Raw genomic sequence first — 14,581 nt, forward strand, 5'->3', positions numbered from 1 at the left:
GATAGAACTTGGGCAAAGGTTATAAATCTGCTTAAATCACAAGCTTACTCAAACAGAACAAAGAATGCAACAAAGTCCAAACAATGCACTTTGGATCCAGTTAAACAAGACATTCAGGGACTACAACTGATACTACAAGTTCTATCATGGTGTACAGATACTCATCGATGGTGGAAGTTTTTCAAGCCCTCCCTCTGTGGTTTCTTATATTTGGAATATTCACACCAGTCACCCTGCTGTTGTTGCTGCTACTTGCCTACTTCAGACTGGAATTGAAGAAAGGTACGTGGAAGGAATGCAGAATTTTTAAACTCTTATTTAACACATAAGAAAGTAAGGGGAGAAGGACAAGATTTCAATCTCAAATTTTAGTATCAGATAGAATAATTAGCTGTTAAAATAGATATAAAATGTGAAAATAATCTTCAAAATGAAATTCTAAGAACTGTTAACATTTGAGGTTGGAGATCTGCATAACTCCAACCGATTGAAAAACAAGTTTTTCACGGTGCCTTGGTACAATAATAATAAAACATTACCAACCAAAACAAACATTGCAATAAATAGTTTGTTTAGTTTGGATCTAAACACAAAACAGTTTTGAATTGAGTTGAAATGACTTTATTACTTACATCCTTCATGTACATGAGTAAAAATCTTTACGTTACGTCTCCATCTAAATGTGCAATGTGCCATTTACAGTAATTTATAATAAGTAGTTTGTACAACAAGACAGTCAATATAACATAGAAATACAGTTATGTCAGCATGAGTTTATCAGTCTGATGGCCTGGTGGGAGAAGCTGTCCCAGAGGCTGCTGGTCCTGGCTTTTATGCTGCGGTACTGTTTCCTGGATGGTAGCAACTAAAACAGTTTGTGCTTGGGGTGACTCGAGTCCCCAATGATCCTTCGGCCCCTTTTTACACACCTGTCACTGTAAGTGTCCTGAATAGTGGTAAGTTCACATCTACAGCTGCGCTGGGCTGTCCGCACCACTCTCTGCAGAGTCCTGCGATTGAGGGAAGTACAGTTCCCACACCAGGCAGTGATGCAGCCAGTCAGGATGCTCTCAATTGTGCCCCTATAGGAAGTTCTTGGGATTTGAGGGCCCACACCAAACTACTTCAACAGTCTGAGGTGAAAGAGGTGCTGTTGATTACCTTCTCATTGTCCTTGGTCCTTGAGGATAATTTTCCCCTGCAAGAGGATACAGAATATATGTGTTCCTCAGAAAATACTAAAATGGTGCAGGCTGGCACTCTACTCATTTCTCTTCTTCGGCTTAGGGATCTATTAGTCTGATGATATGGTTCCATACTTTGAACGTGTTTTGTTGGCAAACATCATGGTAAACATTGGGCCTCAGTTGTCCTTCCAGTCTACTTGCACTTTCCAGCATTTAGTCGTGGAGCAGCTCTGGGAGAGACTGCAGCAAGATAAATGGTCAGCTTTTCTAATCATTAAATAAAAAGAATGACTTAAAAACAAAAAAAAACAGGGAATATGATATTGAAAAACAAATCCACAGATGCTGAAAATCCATAATGGAAAAAACAAAATACTGGAAACACTCTGGTGTATTCTGTTCAGAATGAAAATTCTCTGTTCTACTGTGAATGCCTGCAAGAGAATAAATGTCAAGGTAGTGTATGGTGACATAGAGTATATGTACTTTGATAATAAATTTTCTTTGAACTTTGAACTCTGAGCAATTGTAGAGAGAGGAAAAAAAAGTTAATGGCCTGTGGACAGAAATGTGAAAATTCAGAAAAAGAGAGGATAGAGAGAGCAAATGGAATCTGAGATAGGTGAGAAATGGTATTAACACGGACTGGTATTTGGGTGAATCTCTTCCTACTGGGCATGCGCAGGACACATCTACAGAAAGAAGTGACGAGGAAACACTATACTTGGTGCGTGTCTGTCTAGTTACAGACTAGAAAAACTTAAAAAGAAATTGCCAAACGACGGACAGCTGTTGGCTGTCGCGCCGGAGGACTTAAAACTAAAAAAACAAATATTGGAGTGTATGGAGGCAACCGACAGGACAGTATAACCCGGCTGACGACGAACATTGAAAAACTGACTAACTCTGTTGCAGAGAGATTTGCAATGATGAGGAATATGATGGCTCCCCCACCCTGCAGTAATTTTCACCGCCACATTACCAGCCTCACAGCCACTAACAATGATTGTTAAAAGTGAAATTTGGTAATGGAGCGGTAGTTAATTTAGCTACACTGTGTACAAAACATATCTTTGAATCACAGTGCAATGACTATACTACCAACACAGCATTATTACAGGTTATTATTCCCAGATCAGCATTACACATACCTTGCAAGCTGTTTTTAATTTTGCGCATTTTGTCCTTCATGTAATTTTCAGTGAGGTAACAAATTATGCTTGTAAGACATGCTTATTTTCAAAGTTAAACTTCATAAACACATGGGTGGTAGGCAAAAAAAAAACACAGGTTAGGTCCTGACGAAGGGTCTCGGCCTGAAACGTCGACTGCGCCTCTTCCTATAGATGCTGCCTGGCCTGCTGCGTTCACCAGCAACTTTGATGTATGTTGCTTGAATTTCCAGCATCTGCAGAATTCCTGTTGTTTACAGGTTAGCTGTTCCAGCTTTCCCTTCCAATGGTTTTCAAGCCCAGGCAATGAGTAGCATCAGCTCTCATCTTTTTTGTGCGAGGTTAGAAGAGTATCTGGGCAATTCAGCCATTCACCAATGTCAGTAAACAGATTCTCAAACCCTTGAAAGATGTAAATTCAACAAGTAAGTGAAGAACTAGAGGATAAGACATGAGAGAATAGGACCAATCAAGTGTGACAGTGGAAAAGTGTGTATGGAACCGGAGGAGATAGCAGAGGTACTTAATGAATATCTTGCTTCAGTATTCACTACGGAAAAGGATCTTGGCGATTGTAGAGATGACTGACAGCGGACTGAAAAGCTTCAGCATGTAGATATTAAGGAAAAGGATGTGCTGGAGCTTTTGGAAAGCATCAAGTTGGATAATTCACTGGGACTGGACGAGATGTACCGCAGGCTACTGTGGGAGACGAGGGAGGAGACTCTGGTATTGATCTTTGCATCATCAATGAGGACAGGAGAGGTTCTGGAGGATTGAGGGTTGCAGATGTTTTTCCCTTATTCAAGAAAGGGAGTAGAGATAGCCCAGGAAATTATAGACCAGTGAGTCTTACTTCAGTGGTGGGTAAGCTGATGGAGAAGATCCTGAGAGGCAGGATTTATGAACATTTGGAGAGGCATAATATGATTAGGATTAGTCAGCATGGCTTTGTCAAAAGCAGGTCATGCCTCACGAGCCTGATTGAATATTTTGAGGATGTGACTAAACACATTGATGAAGGTAGAGCAGTAGATGTAGTGTATATGGATTTCAGCAAGGCATTTGACAAGGTACCCCATGCAAGGCTTATTGAGAAAGTAAGGAGGCATAGGATCCAAGAGGACAATAACTGGCTTGCCCACATAAGGCAAAGAGTGGTTGTAGAGGGGTCATGTTCTGCATAGAGGTCAAACTGCTGCAAAGTGCTGCCTTTTTAATCTTGAATGTGAACCTAAATGAAAAGGTAGCTGTCTTCTCCTGCTGCTCCTCAGTGATTGGTCAGAGTCCAACTCCATTTACCTGGATCTTTCAGAATACAAGAGGGAATATGTTCCAATGAAAATAATTTGCAGGTTAACCCACCATTTGTGGTTTACTAAAAGGTAATGATAGTGTCAAACTTAAAAAAAAAAGTAAGGCAGATCCAAAAAATGAGCAAAATATAACAAATAAAAAAACAGACGGAACAAAAATCAATCCAGAAAAAATAGCTAGCTAGAAATGCAAAATCAGCAAGTGCTTCTTCAGAACGTGGGAAAAAATAACGAAATGAGTGTTGCTGTTAAAAAACGTGTGGGGAATTAATAACTGGAAAAAGTTAAATGAATTAAAAAGGTACTTTTGTATTAGCCTTCGCCATAGAGAGGATAGAATTAATATCCCACAAATGGATGTAAATCAGAAAATGAACAGTAGAAAGCAACTTAGTAAAATCACAGTCACCAAGTGGTACTGGGCAAACTGTTGGTAAACTACAGATACGTTCCAGGATTCTGATGGATTTCATCCCAGGATCTTAAAACTTGCAAGAGATGCAGTCTTCCAAAATATCAAAGGATAAAGGAAATGGTGCATGCTGCAGAGGCATTTGATTTTAAATTTATAGACACAGGATATCACCATTTGGCCCAAAGAGAGGTTTGTACCTCAGTTATGTAAAGCATTGGAATCATCTACTTCTTTTCGTGTTCAAGGAACAATGTAAATGTACTGGAATCTGTTCTGAAAAGGTTTATTGGATTACTACCTGGAATAAGTGTTGTTTTATTAAGAAAGGTTAGAGAGTTTAATTTTTAGAGAGTCTAATTTTTACTATTTTTAATATTTAATATTTGTAATCCAGGGAGTGGGAAGCGCAGAATCGAATATCGCTGTGATAATTGTACCTTCTAGTATCAATTGTTTTGGCGACAATAAGGTATAAAGTACAAAGAGACAAAGCTACATAGGGTATAATTCAGACACAAAGGGGACTAGACATAGTATGTTGATAGGGTGGGAGTATGTGGAAAAGATTTAGAACCTGGGGACACCCATTTAATATGTAGGTGTAGTCATTTGTTTTAAGGGTCTTTGGAATTTCTTCCAAAGGAAGTGAATGCAGGATTCAAAGTTCAAAGTACTTTTATTATCAAAGAATGAATGAATTAAACACCTTGAGCTACGTTTGCTTACAGCCAGTCACAAAGCAAGAAACCCGAAGAACCCAATTTTAAAAAAAAATGAGAAAGGGGGAAAAAGAAACACACACACACACGGCATGCAAACAATAGGAACAAACAACACCATTCTGAACCAGGCTGGGTCCTTAGATTCGCTCCCTGGAGCAGCTGGAGTGGGCCCAAGCCTCAATCTCAAGTCATCATATTCACAAGGTAAAAACACTGTGAACCTCGCAGAGACAATAGCTGCCGGAGAGAGGAATGAACATTGTGGGAGAGCGAGTGAAAACAGCCTGACGCTTGGCTCCGAACTACCGGTGAGCTGTTGCACACACTCAGTAGCGCCACCTGAACCCAGAATATTCTTGAATATTTTTAAGGTATAGGCTGATAGGTGTCTTCTTAAGCAAGGCAGTTCCAGGTTATTGGGTAGACAGGGAATGTGAAATTGAGGTTACAGTCAGATTGGCCATGGTTTCATTAAACTTGTAGTGCAGGTTCAATGGAAACACGTCCTGCTCCTCCTAATTTGTATGTTTGTATTAGAATAAAACATTTCATTTTTTGAAATAATTGTCTCTCAACAGTGAATAATGAAATAGCAATGAATGAAAATCCTAAGAACTTTATTAAAGAACGCTACTTCAATGAGTCTTCACCTGAATGTAGAGCACGGAATACAAGGCCTAGCAATGAAAGTTATGTGAAGAACCACTTTCAAAAGTGAACTGTTATTAATGCATCTGAACCATCTCTTGAGGTAACCAACAAAAATTATTGATTACTTTATCAAGAATGACTTTGACAGATAATCAAGGGGATAACTTGACTTCAAAAGGTTGTACAAACAATATTCAAAATGGTTTATATTAACCAGAGCAGCATTTCAAAGTCATCTTATTTCTCATGTCCTGCTAATTATTTTTCACAAGTTACATCTGATTAACCGAAACTATTATATTTTACAAAAATAGACAGCAAATTTGAGGTGTTTTCCATTGTCCTCGTTATCACCTCCTTGTTATCTTTCTCCTTTTGCCTTGTTTTCCTTTCTGGTGGAGAGTGAGCTCTTTGTACATCTGTTTACACTGGGGCCTATCAGTGGAGAGTTGGTGCTTGGATACTATCCATTCCTAAGGTGGGTTGATGGGAGAGAAGGTGGCTGGCCTTCTGGTGACAGTGATCGCTGGTGCTATAGGGGAGAGACTACCAAGTTTTACGCCCAATTAAGGACAGGTGCTGTGTTTCCAACCCTGGATGGCACCAAACTTGGAGGTGGAGCCTGCTGGTGGCGGTGTTCACATTCACCTGATGCCCTGGTGGTGGGTTTGGGAGGGACTGGCGGAGCAGCTCGGGCAAGTAACTGCAGTGCATTACATAGACTGTGTGCCAGCGCTGGAGGGAGGGAGTGCTAGATGGATGCTCTTCAAGTGACCGGTGTTGTCTTGGGCCATGTTATGTTGCAGTTTTGTGTTGGGCAAATGGCCAAGTGGTTAAGGCATTCGTCTGATGATATGAAGGTTGCTAGTTCGAGCCTCAGCTGTGGCAGCGTGTTTGTGTCCTTGAGCAAGGCACTTAACCACACATTGCTCTAGTGTCTGTGCAAGGAGTGGCGCCCCACACAGACTTCAAATCTGCGCCTTGTAAGGCATGAAAATGCCCGACGCAGGCCTCTCATTGTCTGAGTCGATGTTCCCTTCCTCCCCTTTATAAGATGTTGGTGATACTGTACTGAGTATGAAGGTACATTGAAGTTATGTAAAACTTTGGTGAGACCAAATTTGGATTACTGTGTGGAGTTCTGGTCACCTAACAACAGGAAAGAGTACAGAGAAAATTTACAAGGATGTTGCCAGGACTTGAGAACCTAGGTTATAGGGAAAGGCTGAATAGATTTGGACTTTATTCCTGCAGTTTAGGAGAATGAGAGGAGATTTGATAGAGGGACACAGCATTGTGAAGTGTATAGTTAGTGTTAATGCAAGCAGGCTTCTCCACTGAGATTAGGTGAGACCAGAACTATGGGACGAGGCAGAATAACAATTTGGCATGAACTAGATGGGCCTAAGAGCCTGCTTCTGTGCTGTGGTGACTCTGTAACTAGACGTCACAGGTTAAGGGTGAAAGATGAAGTACTTAAGGGGAGCTCCTTCACTCAGAGGGTGGTGAAGGTGTGGTACGAGCTGCCAGTGGAAGTGGTAGATGTGGGTTTGATGCAACATTTAAGTGAAATTTGGATGGGAGAGGTATGGAGGGCGACAGTCCAGGCGCAGGTCGATGGGACTCAGCTGAATAACAGTTCAGCCTGGACTAGAAGGGTCAAAGGGCCCATTTCTGTGCTGTCGTGCTCTGTGCCTCAGAGCTATTTTTCCTCAGTTGACTGAACGTTTAAACTCCTCATACTTAAACATTCAGGAGATCTTATGAAAAATAAAGTTTATTAAATTAGTGGTTGTTTAATTGAAAATTTACATATCACCTTTTGGTCCTCAAGGCTCTGAAGGAGTGGAAAAATGTTATTTTTTAGACACTCTGAAGTTAATGTCAAATATAATGCAGTCTATCTCAGCACAGTCTACGTCATAGATCCCTGCATTCACTGCCTCCACAGATCACAAGGGGCTAAATTTTCCAACAAACAGAAAGTTATCCACACTTGAAAATTGTGCTTCAGTAAACACATTTTGTTGATCTGTCTCCAACACCTTGTATTCACTCGAACTGCGATGACGAAGCTCTGCATACTAGTAGAATACCTTCATTGGAGGAACCGTGCCACAGAATACTTTCAGGTGCAAGAGAATGTGAAGATCCACGGTAATCCAAAACTGTAACAGTTAAAATCACATTGTCAAAAACATTCTAAACAATTAAGAATCAAACTAAAAAAACACAAGATTAATATTTAGCTATAACAAGAAACTCAGAAAAATGTAATTTACTTAATAATCAATGCAATTTCTCACCACTGTAAAGAATGTCATTCCTGCACCAGTTCCGACTTTCCCTTATAAATTGCTTTTGTTGCTTACTTGAAAAACTTTAAGAACTTCAAAATCTTTCACATTTGTATTATTATTCCGCAATTCTTTGGACTATTGATGCACTGGTTCATTTAGTTGCCGCACTTTATTTAATGAAAGAAGTCAGTGCAACCCAGGAATTTTAATATTTTTTAGAACACAGAGTTCACATGGGATTACGAATCAAAAGATTCTGTTTTGCAACACTTGATAAGGCAAAATCAGAATGTAATTCATTGCTGGTGGCTTTCTTTTCAAAAATATTGCAATTACTTCATTGTAGTGTTCTCTCCAAGATTGTCATTCGGTTTTCGATTCTGGTGCCAGCCATTTTAGTAGACTATCTTTTTATCATTTTGGTCTTGTACTAAATACCCTTGCAGCTAAAATAAATGCAAGTGTAACAGAGTGAACCGAATAGTTTAATGATTGTGGGGCACTTAAAAGGAGTAATAGAAGAAAAAGCAACAGAAAAATTTAGGGCAGTGGAAACAGAATCGTTCCCTAGACCTAATAACACCACCCCCCCCACCCCCCAAAACACACACACACGTACCACAGAGAGGTGACTCTAGGGTGAATGGATGCAAATTTCAGTCTATTCCAGGACAATCCCAATTTTGGAAGCTAGCAATGTAACGCGTTAAGAGATGGAGAGCAAAAGGAGAATGCATATATGTCAGCCTAACAATTGTTCACGATATGTTAAAAAGTACTCTTAGAAAATCACAATAGTGCTGACAGTAGAATATTAGAAAGTTTTTGACAAGAACGGGCCATTCAGCCCAACAAACCTTGCCAAACTCCTATTCACAGTGCGTTGAAATAACTATTGAGTTTAGATTTGAAAGTCTGCAAGGTACTACTCTCAACTATACAATGAGGTAGTTGTTCCCTGTGTCCACAACTCGCTGTGTAAAGGATTGCTTCCTGATGCTAGTCTGAAATCTCCCTTTAACCAGTCTCCACCTATGGGCCTGTGTCTTTGAAAATGGATTAATTTTGAAGTAGCAGCTGGCATCCACCTTAATTATACCCTTAATGATTTGAACACCTCTATCATGTCTCCTCTCATTCTATATCTACTTAGGGTAAAAAGCTTTAATTCTTTCAATCTTTCTTCATAGCTCATACCTGCAGACCTGGAATGAGTCTAGTCACCCATCGCTGAACTTTCTCCAGTGCCTTCACATCCCTCACACAATATGGAGACCAAAATTATACACAGTATACAAGGTGTGGCTTCACAAGTGCACTATACAGCTTAAGAAGAAAGTCTCGAAACTTGAACTCCACTGAGGGCATTATATAGCCCAACATTCTATTAGCTTTCCAAACCACATCTGTGCATCGTCTAGGTGTTGATAATGACGAGTCTTCCAGAATGCCCAAATTCTTCTCATACAGTGCACTTTTTTGACTCAAGGCCCCCACTGTATATTTCTATCTAATACTTCTACTTCCTATATGTAATCATTTACATTTACTTACATTAAATTTTACCTGCAATGTATCTGCCCACATCTGGATTTTGTTTAGACCTAACTGTAATGATCCTGCTGCCTGAATGTTATCAGCCCTGCCCCCTAATTTTGTGTCATCTGTAAACCTTACTGGCTTGTTTGTTGTGCTTATCCAAATCATTAATGTAAATTAAAAACAGCAGCAGCTCCAAAACTGATCCTCTGTGGAATGTCTCTTTTAACATCTTCTGGGTGTGAAAATGATCCTCTCATCACAACTCGTTGTTTTCTGTTTATGAGCCAATTCTGCACCCATTCGCATACCTTATCCTGAATACCTACCTCCTGTAATTTCATTGTTAACCTCTCGTGGGATATCTTGTCAAAAGCCTCCTAGGAGTCCAAGTAAATTATATCAACTGCTCTATTATTATCATAAATTTTACCTGCCTCTTCATAGAACTCCAGCATATTATTAAAACATGATCTTTCTGAACTTATGCTGGCTTTCTGTTAACATGCCTGTTCTTATTAGCTGCTTTTCCATCACACTGTTTATTGTTTCCATTATCTTGCCTGCGATACACGTTAAGGTTACTGATCTAGTTACCAGGGTTAATGCAGTCACCCTTCTTGTATAATGGGACAACGTTAACTCATTTCCAGTCCTTAGGGATTTTATCAGTCTTCAATGACTTATGAAAAAAAATTTGTTAAGGGTTTGTATATATAATCACAAACCTCTTTAAGTACCCTTGGATATATGTTGTCTAGTCCTAGAGATTTATTAACTTTTAGCTTTTTCAGCTGAAGCAAGATCTCACTTTCTATTACCTTTAAAGTCACTTAAAAACAACCTTATTTTTCTCTGCACTTACTGGCATATTGCTAACATATGGCGAAGAGAAAATGGAGAATGCATATATCTGTCAGCCTAACAATTATTCACAATATGTTAAAAAGTACACTTAGAAAATTACACTAGTGCTGACATGCCCTTTTGAATGTAAGAACAAGTTTGGTAAATTTGATCCTTTGAAGATGCAACTTGTAACATAAATGAGAAGAAACCAGTGAATGGAGACCTTTGAAATTAAGTCATTTGTTAAAGTTCAACACATGATTGTTTCATGAAGGTTTACACAATGCAATGAATATTTTAATGTAGACAATAATTTGGGAAAAGTAGTACTTTCGGAAGTATTTAGGCTGGCAACTCTTCCCAGTGGGTTTCTCCACAAATCACTACTAGGCCTTCAATCACTCACAACTTACATTTAATGAAAAGAAAGTGGACCGTGTAATACTATGCTTTTTTAAAAAAAAATCATATAGTACTGAGCTTGGTGTGAGGCCAATACACAAACTTTGCGAAATAGATTTGAGATACAAAATCTTACTGAATGGCAGACCAAGCTTGAGCCAGTCCAAGTATGGCTTATATTGCCTCTACTTCTGAGGTTTTTAATATCACTGAAGTTACAGCAGACCATTCTCAAGCATTGCTTTAACTTTAACTCACCAGGATCAAGCAAGGCATATGCCTGTAATGGATATGCAGTGGAAAGACTCTGACAAACTTAAAAATGTGAGCAGGTCACATCAGCTCTGGGTGAGGCAGGAATAAGAAAGGGAGTCATGTTAAAGTGGGCAAAAACAAATGAAGAGGAATGTATATGGAACAAAGTATACCATAAGATTGATAAAGCTGAAATCCAAGAACATGCAGTGAGAATGTTGTCTGGGAATGTATAACGAGAAGAAGTATGGGGGAAAATTAACACAAAATGAATGCACTGAATATATGTTTGTGTCGGAAGACCCCTGAGGTGGAGGGCTCCATCTTACAGACCCTTCCAGGTTGAGCTTGTACTAGTGTAGCAGACTCTGCTCTGACTGTGCGCGCTGTTTGGGAGAGTGTGAGTGTAAGAAAGAGGTTTGGCTGGTTGGCCTGTAACATTCATTTGTTCTATTTCAAATTTTGGATGCGGCTGCTTACATAACCTGTGTTTGGTTGCCTTACAGGGGCCGCAAGGGAATTTTATTCCGGCCTAACCCTTGTTTAGGGTGTAACAACAGGAATTCTGCAGATGCTGGAAATTCAAGCAACACACATCAAAGTTGCTGGTAAACGCAGCAGGCCAGGCAGCATCTATTGGAAGAGTTTCAGTCGACGTTTCCGGCCCAGACCCTTCGTCAGGACTATTAGGGGAAGTGTCCCACCTCCCCCTAGTACCCCATCCGTTATTTATTTTTATACATACATTCTTTCTCTCACTCTCCTTTTTCTCCCTCTGTCCCTCTGACTATACCCCTTGCCCATCTTCTGTTTCTCCCCCCCCACCCCCCCCCGTCATTCTCCTCGTATCTCCTGTCCCATGATCCTCTCATATCTCCTTTGCCAATCACCTGTCCAACTCTTGGCTCCATCCCTCCCCCTCCTGTCTTCTCCTATCATTTTGGATCTACCCCTTCCCCTCTCACTTTCAAATCTCTTACTATCTCTTCCTTCAGTTAGTCCTGACGAAGCGTCTCGGCCTGAAACGTCGACTGAAACTTTTCCAATAGATGCTGCCTGGCCTGCTGCGTTTACCAGCAACTTTGATGTGTGTTGCTTGTTTAGGGTGGCCAGTTTTCTCTCCTTTGCATAAGCAGTTCACTAGCGTTAGCGGTAAAAGAGAGCACTTAGCATGTTTTTCCAAAAAAGCGAACTGATAATTAGAATAGGGGCAAAGTTGTTGTAGGCCAAACAAGGCAGGATTAAAAGTCACTTCACAGTATAGTTGACTGGCAGAGAGAGCAGAGTTTACCGACTTGGGCTCAAGAGGCTTCAGTGAGGAGGCACAGTTGAAGAGCGGGTACAGCTCTTGCAGTGGTTGAATAAAAAGTCACCAAACTACAACTAATTAAATAAAGGAAGGAAGATGCAGGATCAGGTGATGTGCTGCAGCTGTATGATGTGGGAGCTGGTGGATCCCATTGTGGTTCCTGGTTGCTCAAGGAACTCAGGCTCAAAGTTGATGACCTGGAATCTGAGCTTCAAACACTGTGGCACATCAGGGAGAGGGAGAGTTACTTGGATACTCTTGTTTCAGGAGGTAGGCACACCTATTAGATTAGCTGCCTCAGATTTGGTCTGTGGTCGTGGACAAGAGGGTGTGACAGCAAATGAGGCAGGTATTGGGATTCAAGAGACAGTGCTGGAGGAGCCTCAACCCTTGTGCTTGTTCAATTGGTCTGAGATTCTTGCTCCCTGTGTGAGTGAGAGTGGGGGCTGTAGGAAGGATGAGCAAAGCGGGAGAAGATGGTGGCGTGATGCAGCGCGCGCAGCTCTCTGGTGAAATGATATTGTTTCTGTTAAATAGGGGCCGTGGACAATTCTGATTTGATGGAGACAGACGTGAAAGCACAGAGGAACATCTGGAGAAATTTCTGAAATGCCGGTTCGCTGCCGCTGTTACTGGGCGATTGAGAATCTCCGGAGGGAAGGCCCCAAAATCCCCGGCTTTGCCTGCTGCTGGCGACCAAGGCTGCGGTCGAATCGTTCGGATAGAGATGGTGCTCTGAATCATCGGAAAATTTTGAGTACAGAGTCGGACTGTGGTCGGACATGGCAGGGAGAGTTTCCTTCCTTCTCCCGTCTGCGTGAGATGTGGGACATTCGAGAGACTTTGAACTTTTTTACTGTGCCATGGCCTGTTCTTCATCAAGTTATGGTATTGTTGCACTGTTGTAACTATATGTTATAATTATGTGGTTTTTGTTAGTTTTTCAGCCTTTCCTGTGTTTTTGTGATATCACACCGGAGCAATATTGTATCATTTCTTAATGCATGCATTACTAAATGACAATAAAAGAGGACTGCGTGTCCTCATAATCTAATCTAATCTAACTGTGGCACCATAGTTCAGGGAGCCATTCGGGGGGAGGGGGAGGGGGAGAGAAATGTAGTGCTAATTGAGGATAGTATAGTCAGAGAAATAGACAAAGTTCTCTGTCACAGGGATAGAGAATCCCAAAGGCTGTGTTGCCTGCCTGGTGCCCTGGTTCAGGACATCTCATCTGATCTGCAGAGGAATTTGCAGTGGGAGGGAAAATATCCAGTTGTCGTGATCCATGTGGGTATCAACGACATAGGTAGAATAGGGAAAGAAGTTCTGCTGAGGGAATTTGAGCAGCTAGGAACTAAATTAAAAAGCAGAACCAAAAAGGTGGTAATCTCTGGATTCCTACCTGAGCCACATGCAAATTTGCCAGGATTAAGAAGATTAGAGTGTTAAATGCGTGGCTCAAGGATGAGCATGGGAGAAGTGGGTTTGAATTCATGGGAAACTGGCACCAGTATTGGGGAAGGAGGGAGCTGTTCCATTGGGATGGGCTCCCTCCACCTGAACCATGATGGGACCTGGATCCTGGCAAATCGCATAACTAGGGATGTGGATAGGGCTTTAAACTAAATAGCAGGGGGGTAGGTTCAACAGATTGGAGACGGATGGATAAAGTAAAAGAGAAAGTTATGGATAAAGATGAAGTAAAAGCAGAAGTTAAAAAAGAGAAAAGGGTGGAGTACAGAAAAGTGCATAAGAAACAAAGATTACTAGATTTTAAAGGCACAATGAGTGCAAGAACACTTTATCTGAATGCCTGCGGTATTCGAGACAAGGTCAGTAAACTTGTGGCACAAATCAGTATAAAGGAGTATGATAAAGGGCCATTACCGAAACATGGCTGCAGAGTGGGGAGGATTGGGAATTAAATATACAAGGATATCTGGTAATACAGAAGGATAGGCAGGAAGGTAAGGGAGGTGGGGGTAGCACTCTTAACTAAGGATGAGATCAGGGCGATAGTGAGACAATATAAGATCTAAGAAGCAGAATGTTGAATCTCTGGGTAGAAATTAAGAATAGTAAAAGGAAAAAAAATCTGTTGGGAGTTGTCTGCAGGACACTGAATAGTAACATTACAGTTGCACAGGCAATAAACAGAAATATCTAAGACATATAAGAATGGAACAGCAGTTATTGTGGGGGACTTTAACTTGCACATAGATTGGGTGAATCAAGTTGGTCGAGACCGTCTGGAGGCCTTCATACAATGCATCCTTGATGGCTTTCCTGAGCAGCATATTACTGAACCTACAAGGGAACATACTACAACACGAGGAATTCTGCAGATGCAGGAAATTCAAGCAACACACATCAAAGTTGCTGGTGAATATTAGTCCTGACGAAGGGTCTTGGCCCGAAACGTCGACTGTACCTCTTCCTAGAGATGCTGCCTGGCTTACTG

The 14,581-nt window shown here is 40.9% G+C and overlaps 1 long non-coding RNA gene across 1 annotated transcript; it reads left to right on the top strand.

Moving 5' to 3' along the window:
- The first annotated feature begins 86 nt into the window (after positions 1-86).
- Positions 87-13,200, top strand: LOC134338689 (uncharacterized). The gene is made up of 3 exons (XR_010016282.1): positions 87-282; positions 5,391-5,563; positions 12,655-13,200. It is a non-coding gene; the product is annotated as an uncharacterized LOC134338689 (long non-coding RNA).
- The last annotated feature ends 1,381 nt before the right edge of the window (positions 13,201-14,581 follow it).

This window comes from Mobula hypostoma, chromosome 2 (assembly GCF_963921235.1).
Source record: "Mobula hypostoma chromosome 2, sMobHyp1.1, whole genome shotgun sequence".
Lineage (NCBI taxonomy): Eukaryota > Metazoa > Chordata > Chondrichthyes > Myliobatiformes > Myliobatidae > Mobula > Mobula hypostoma.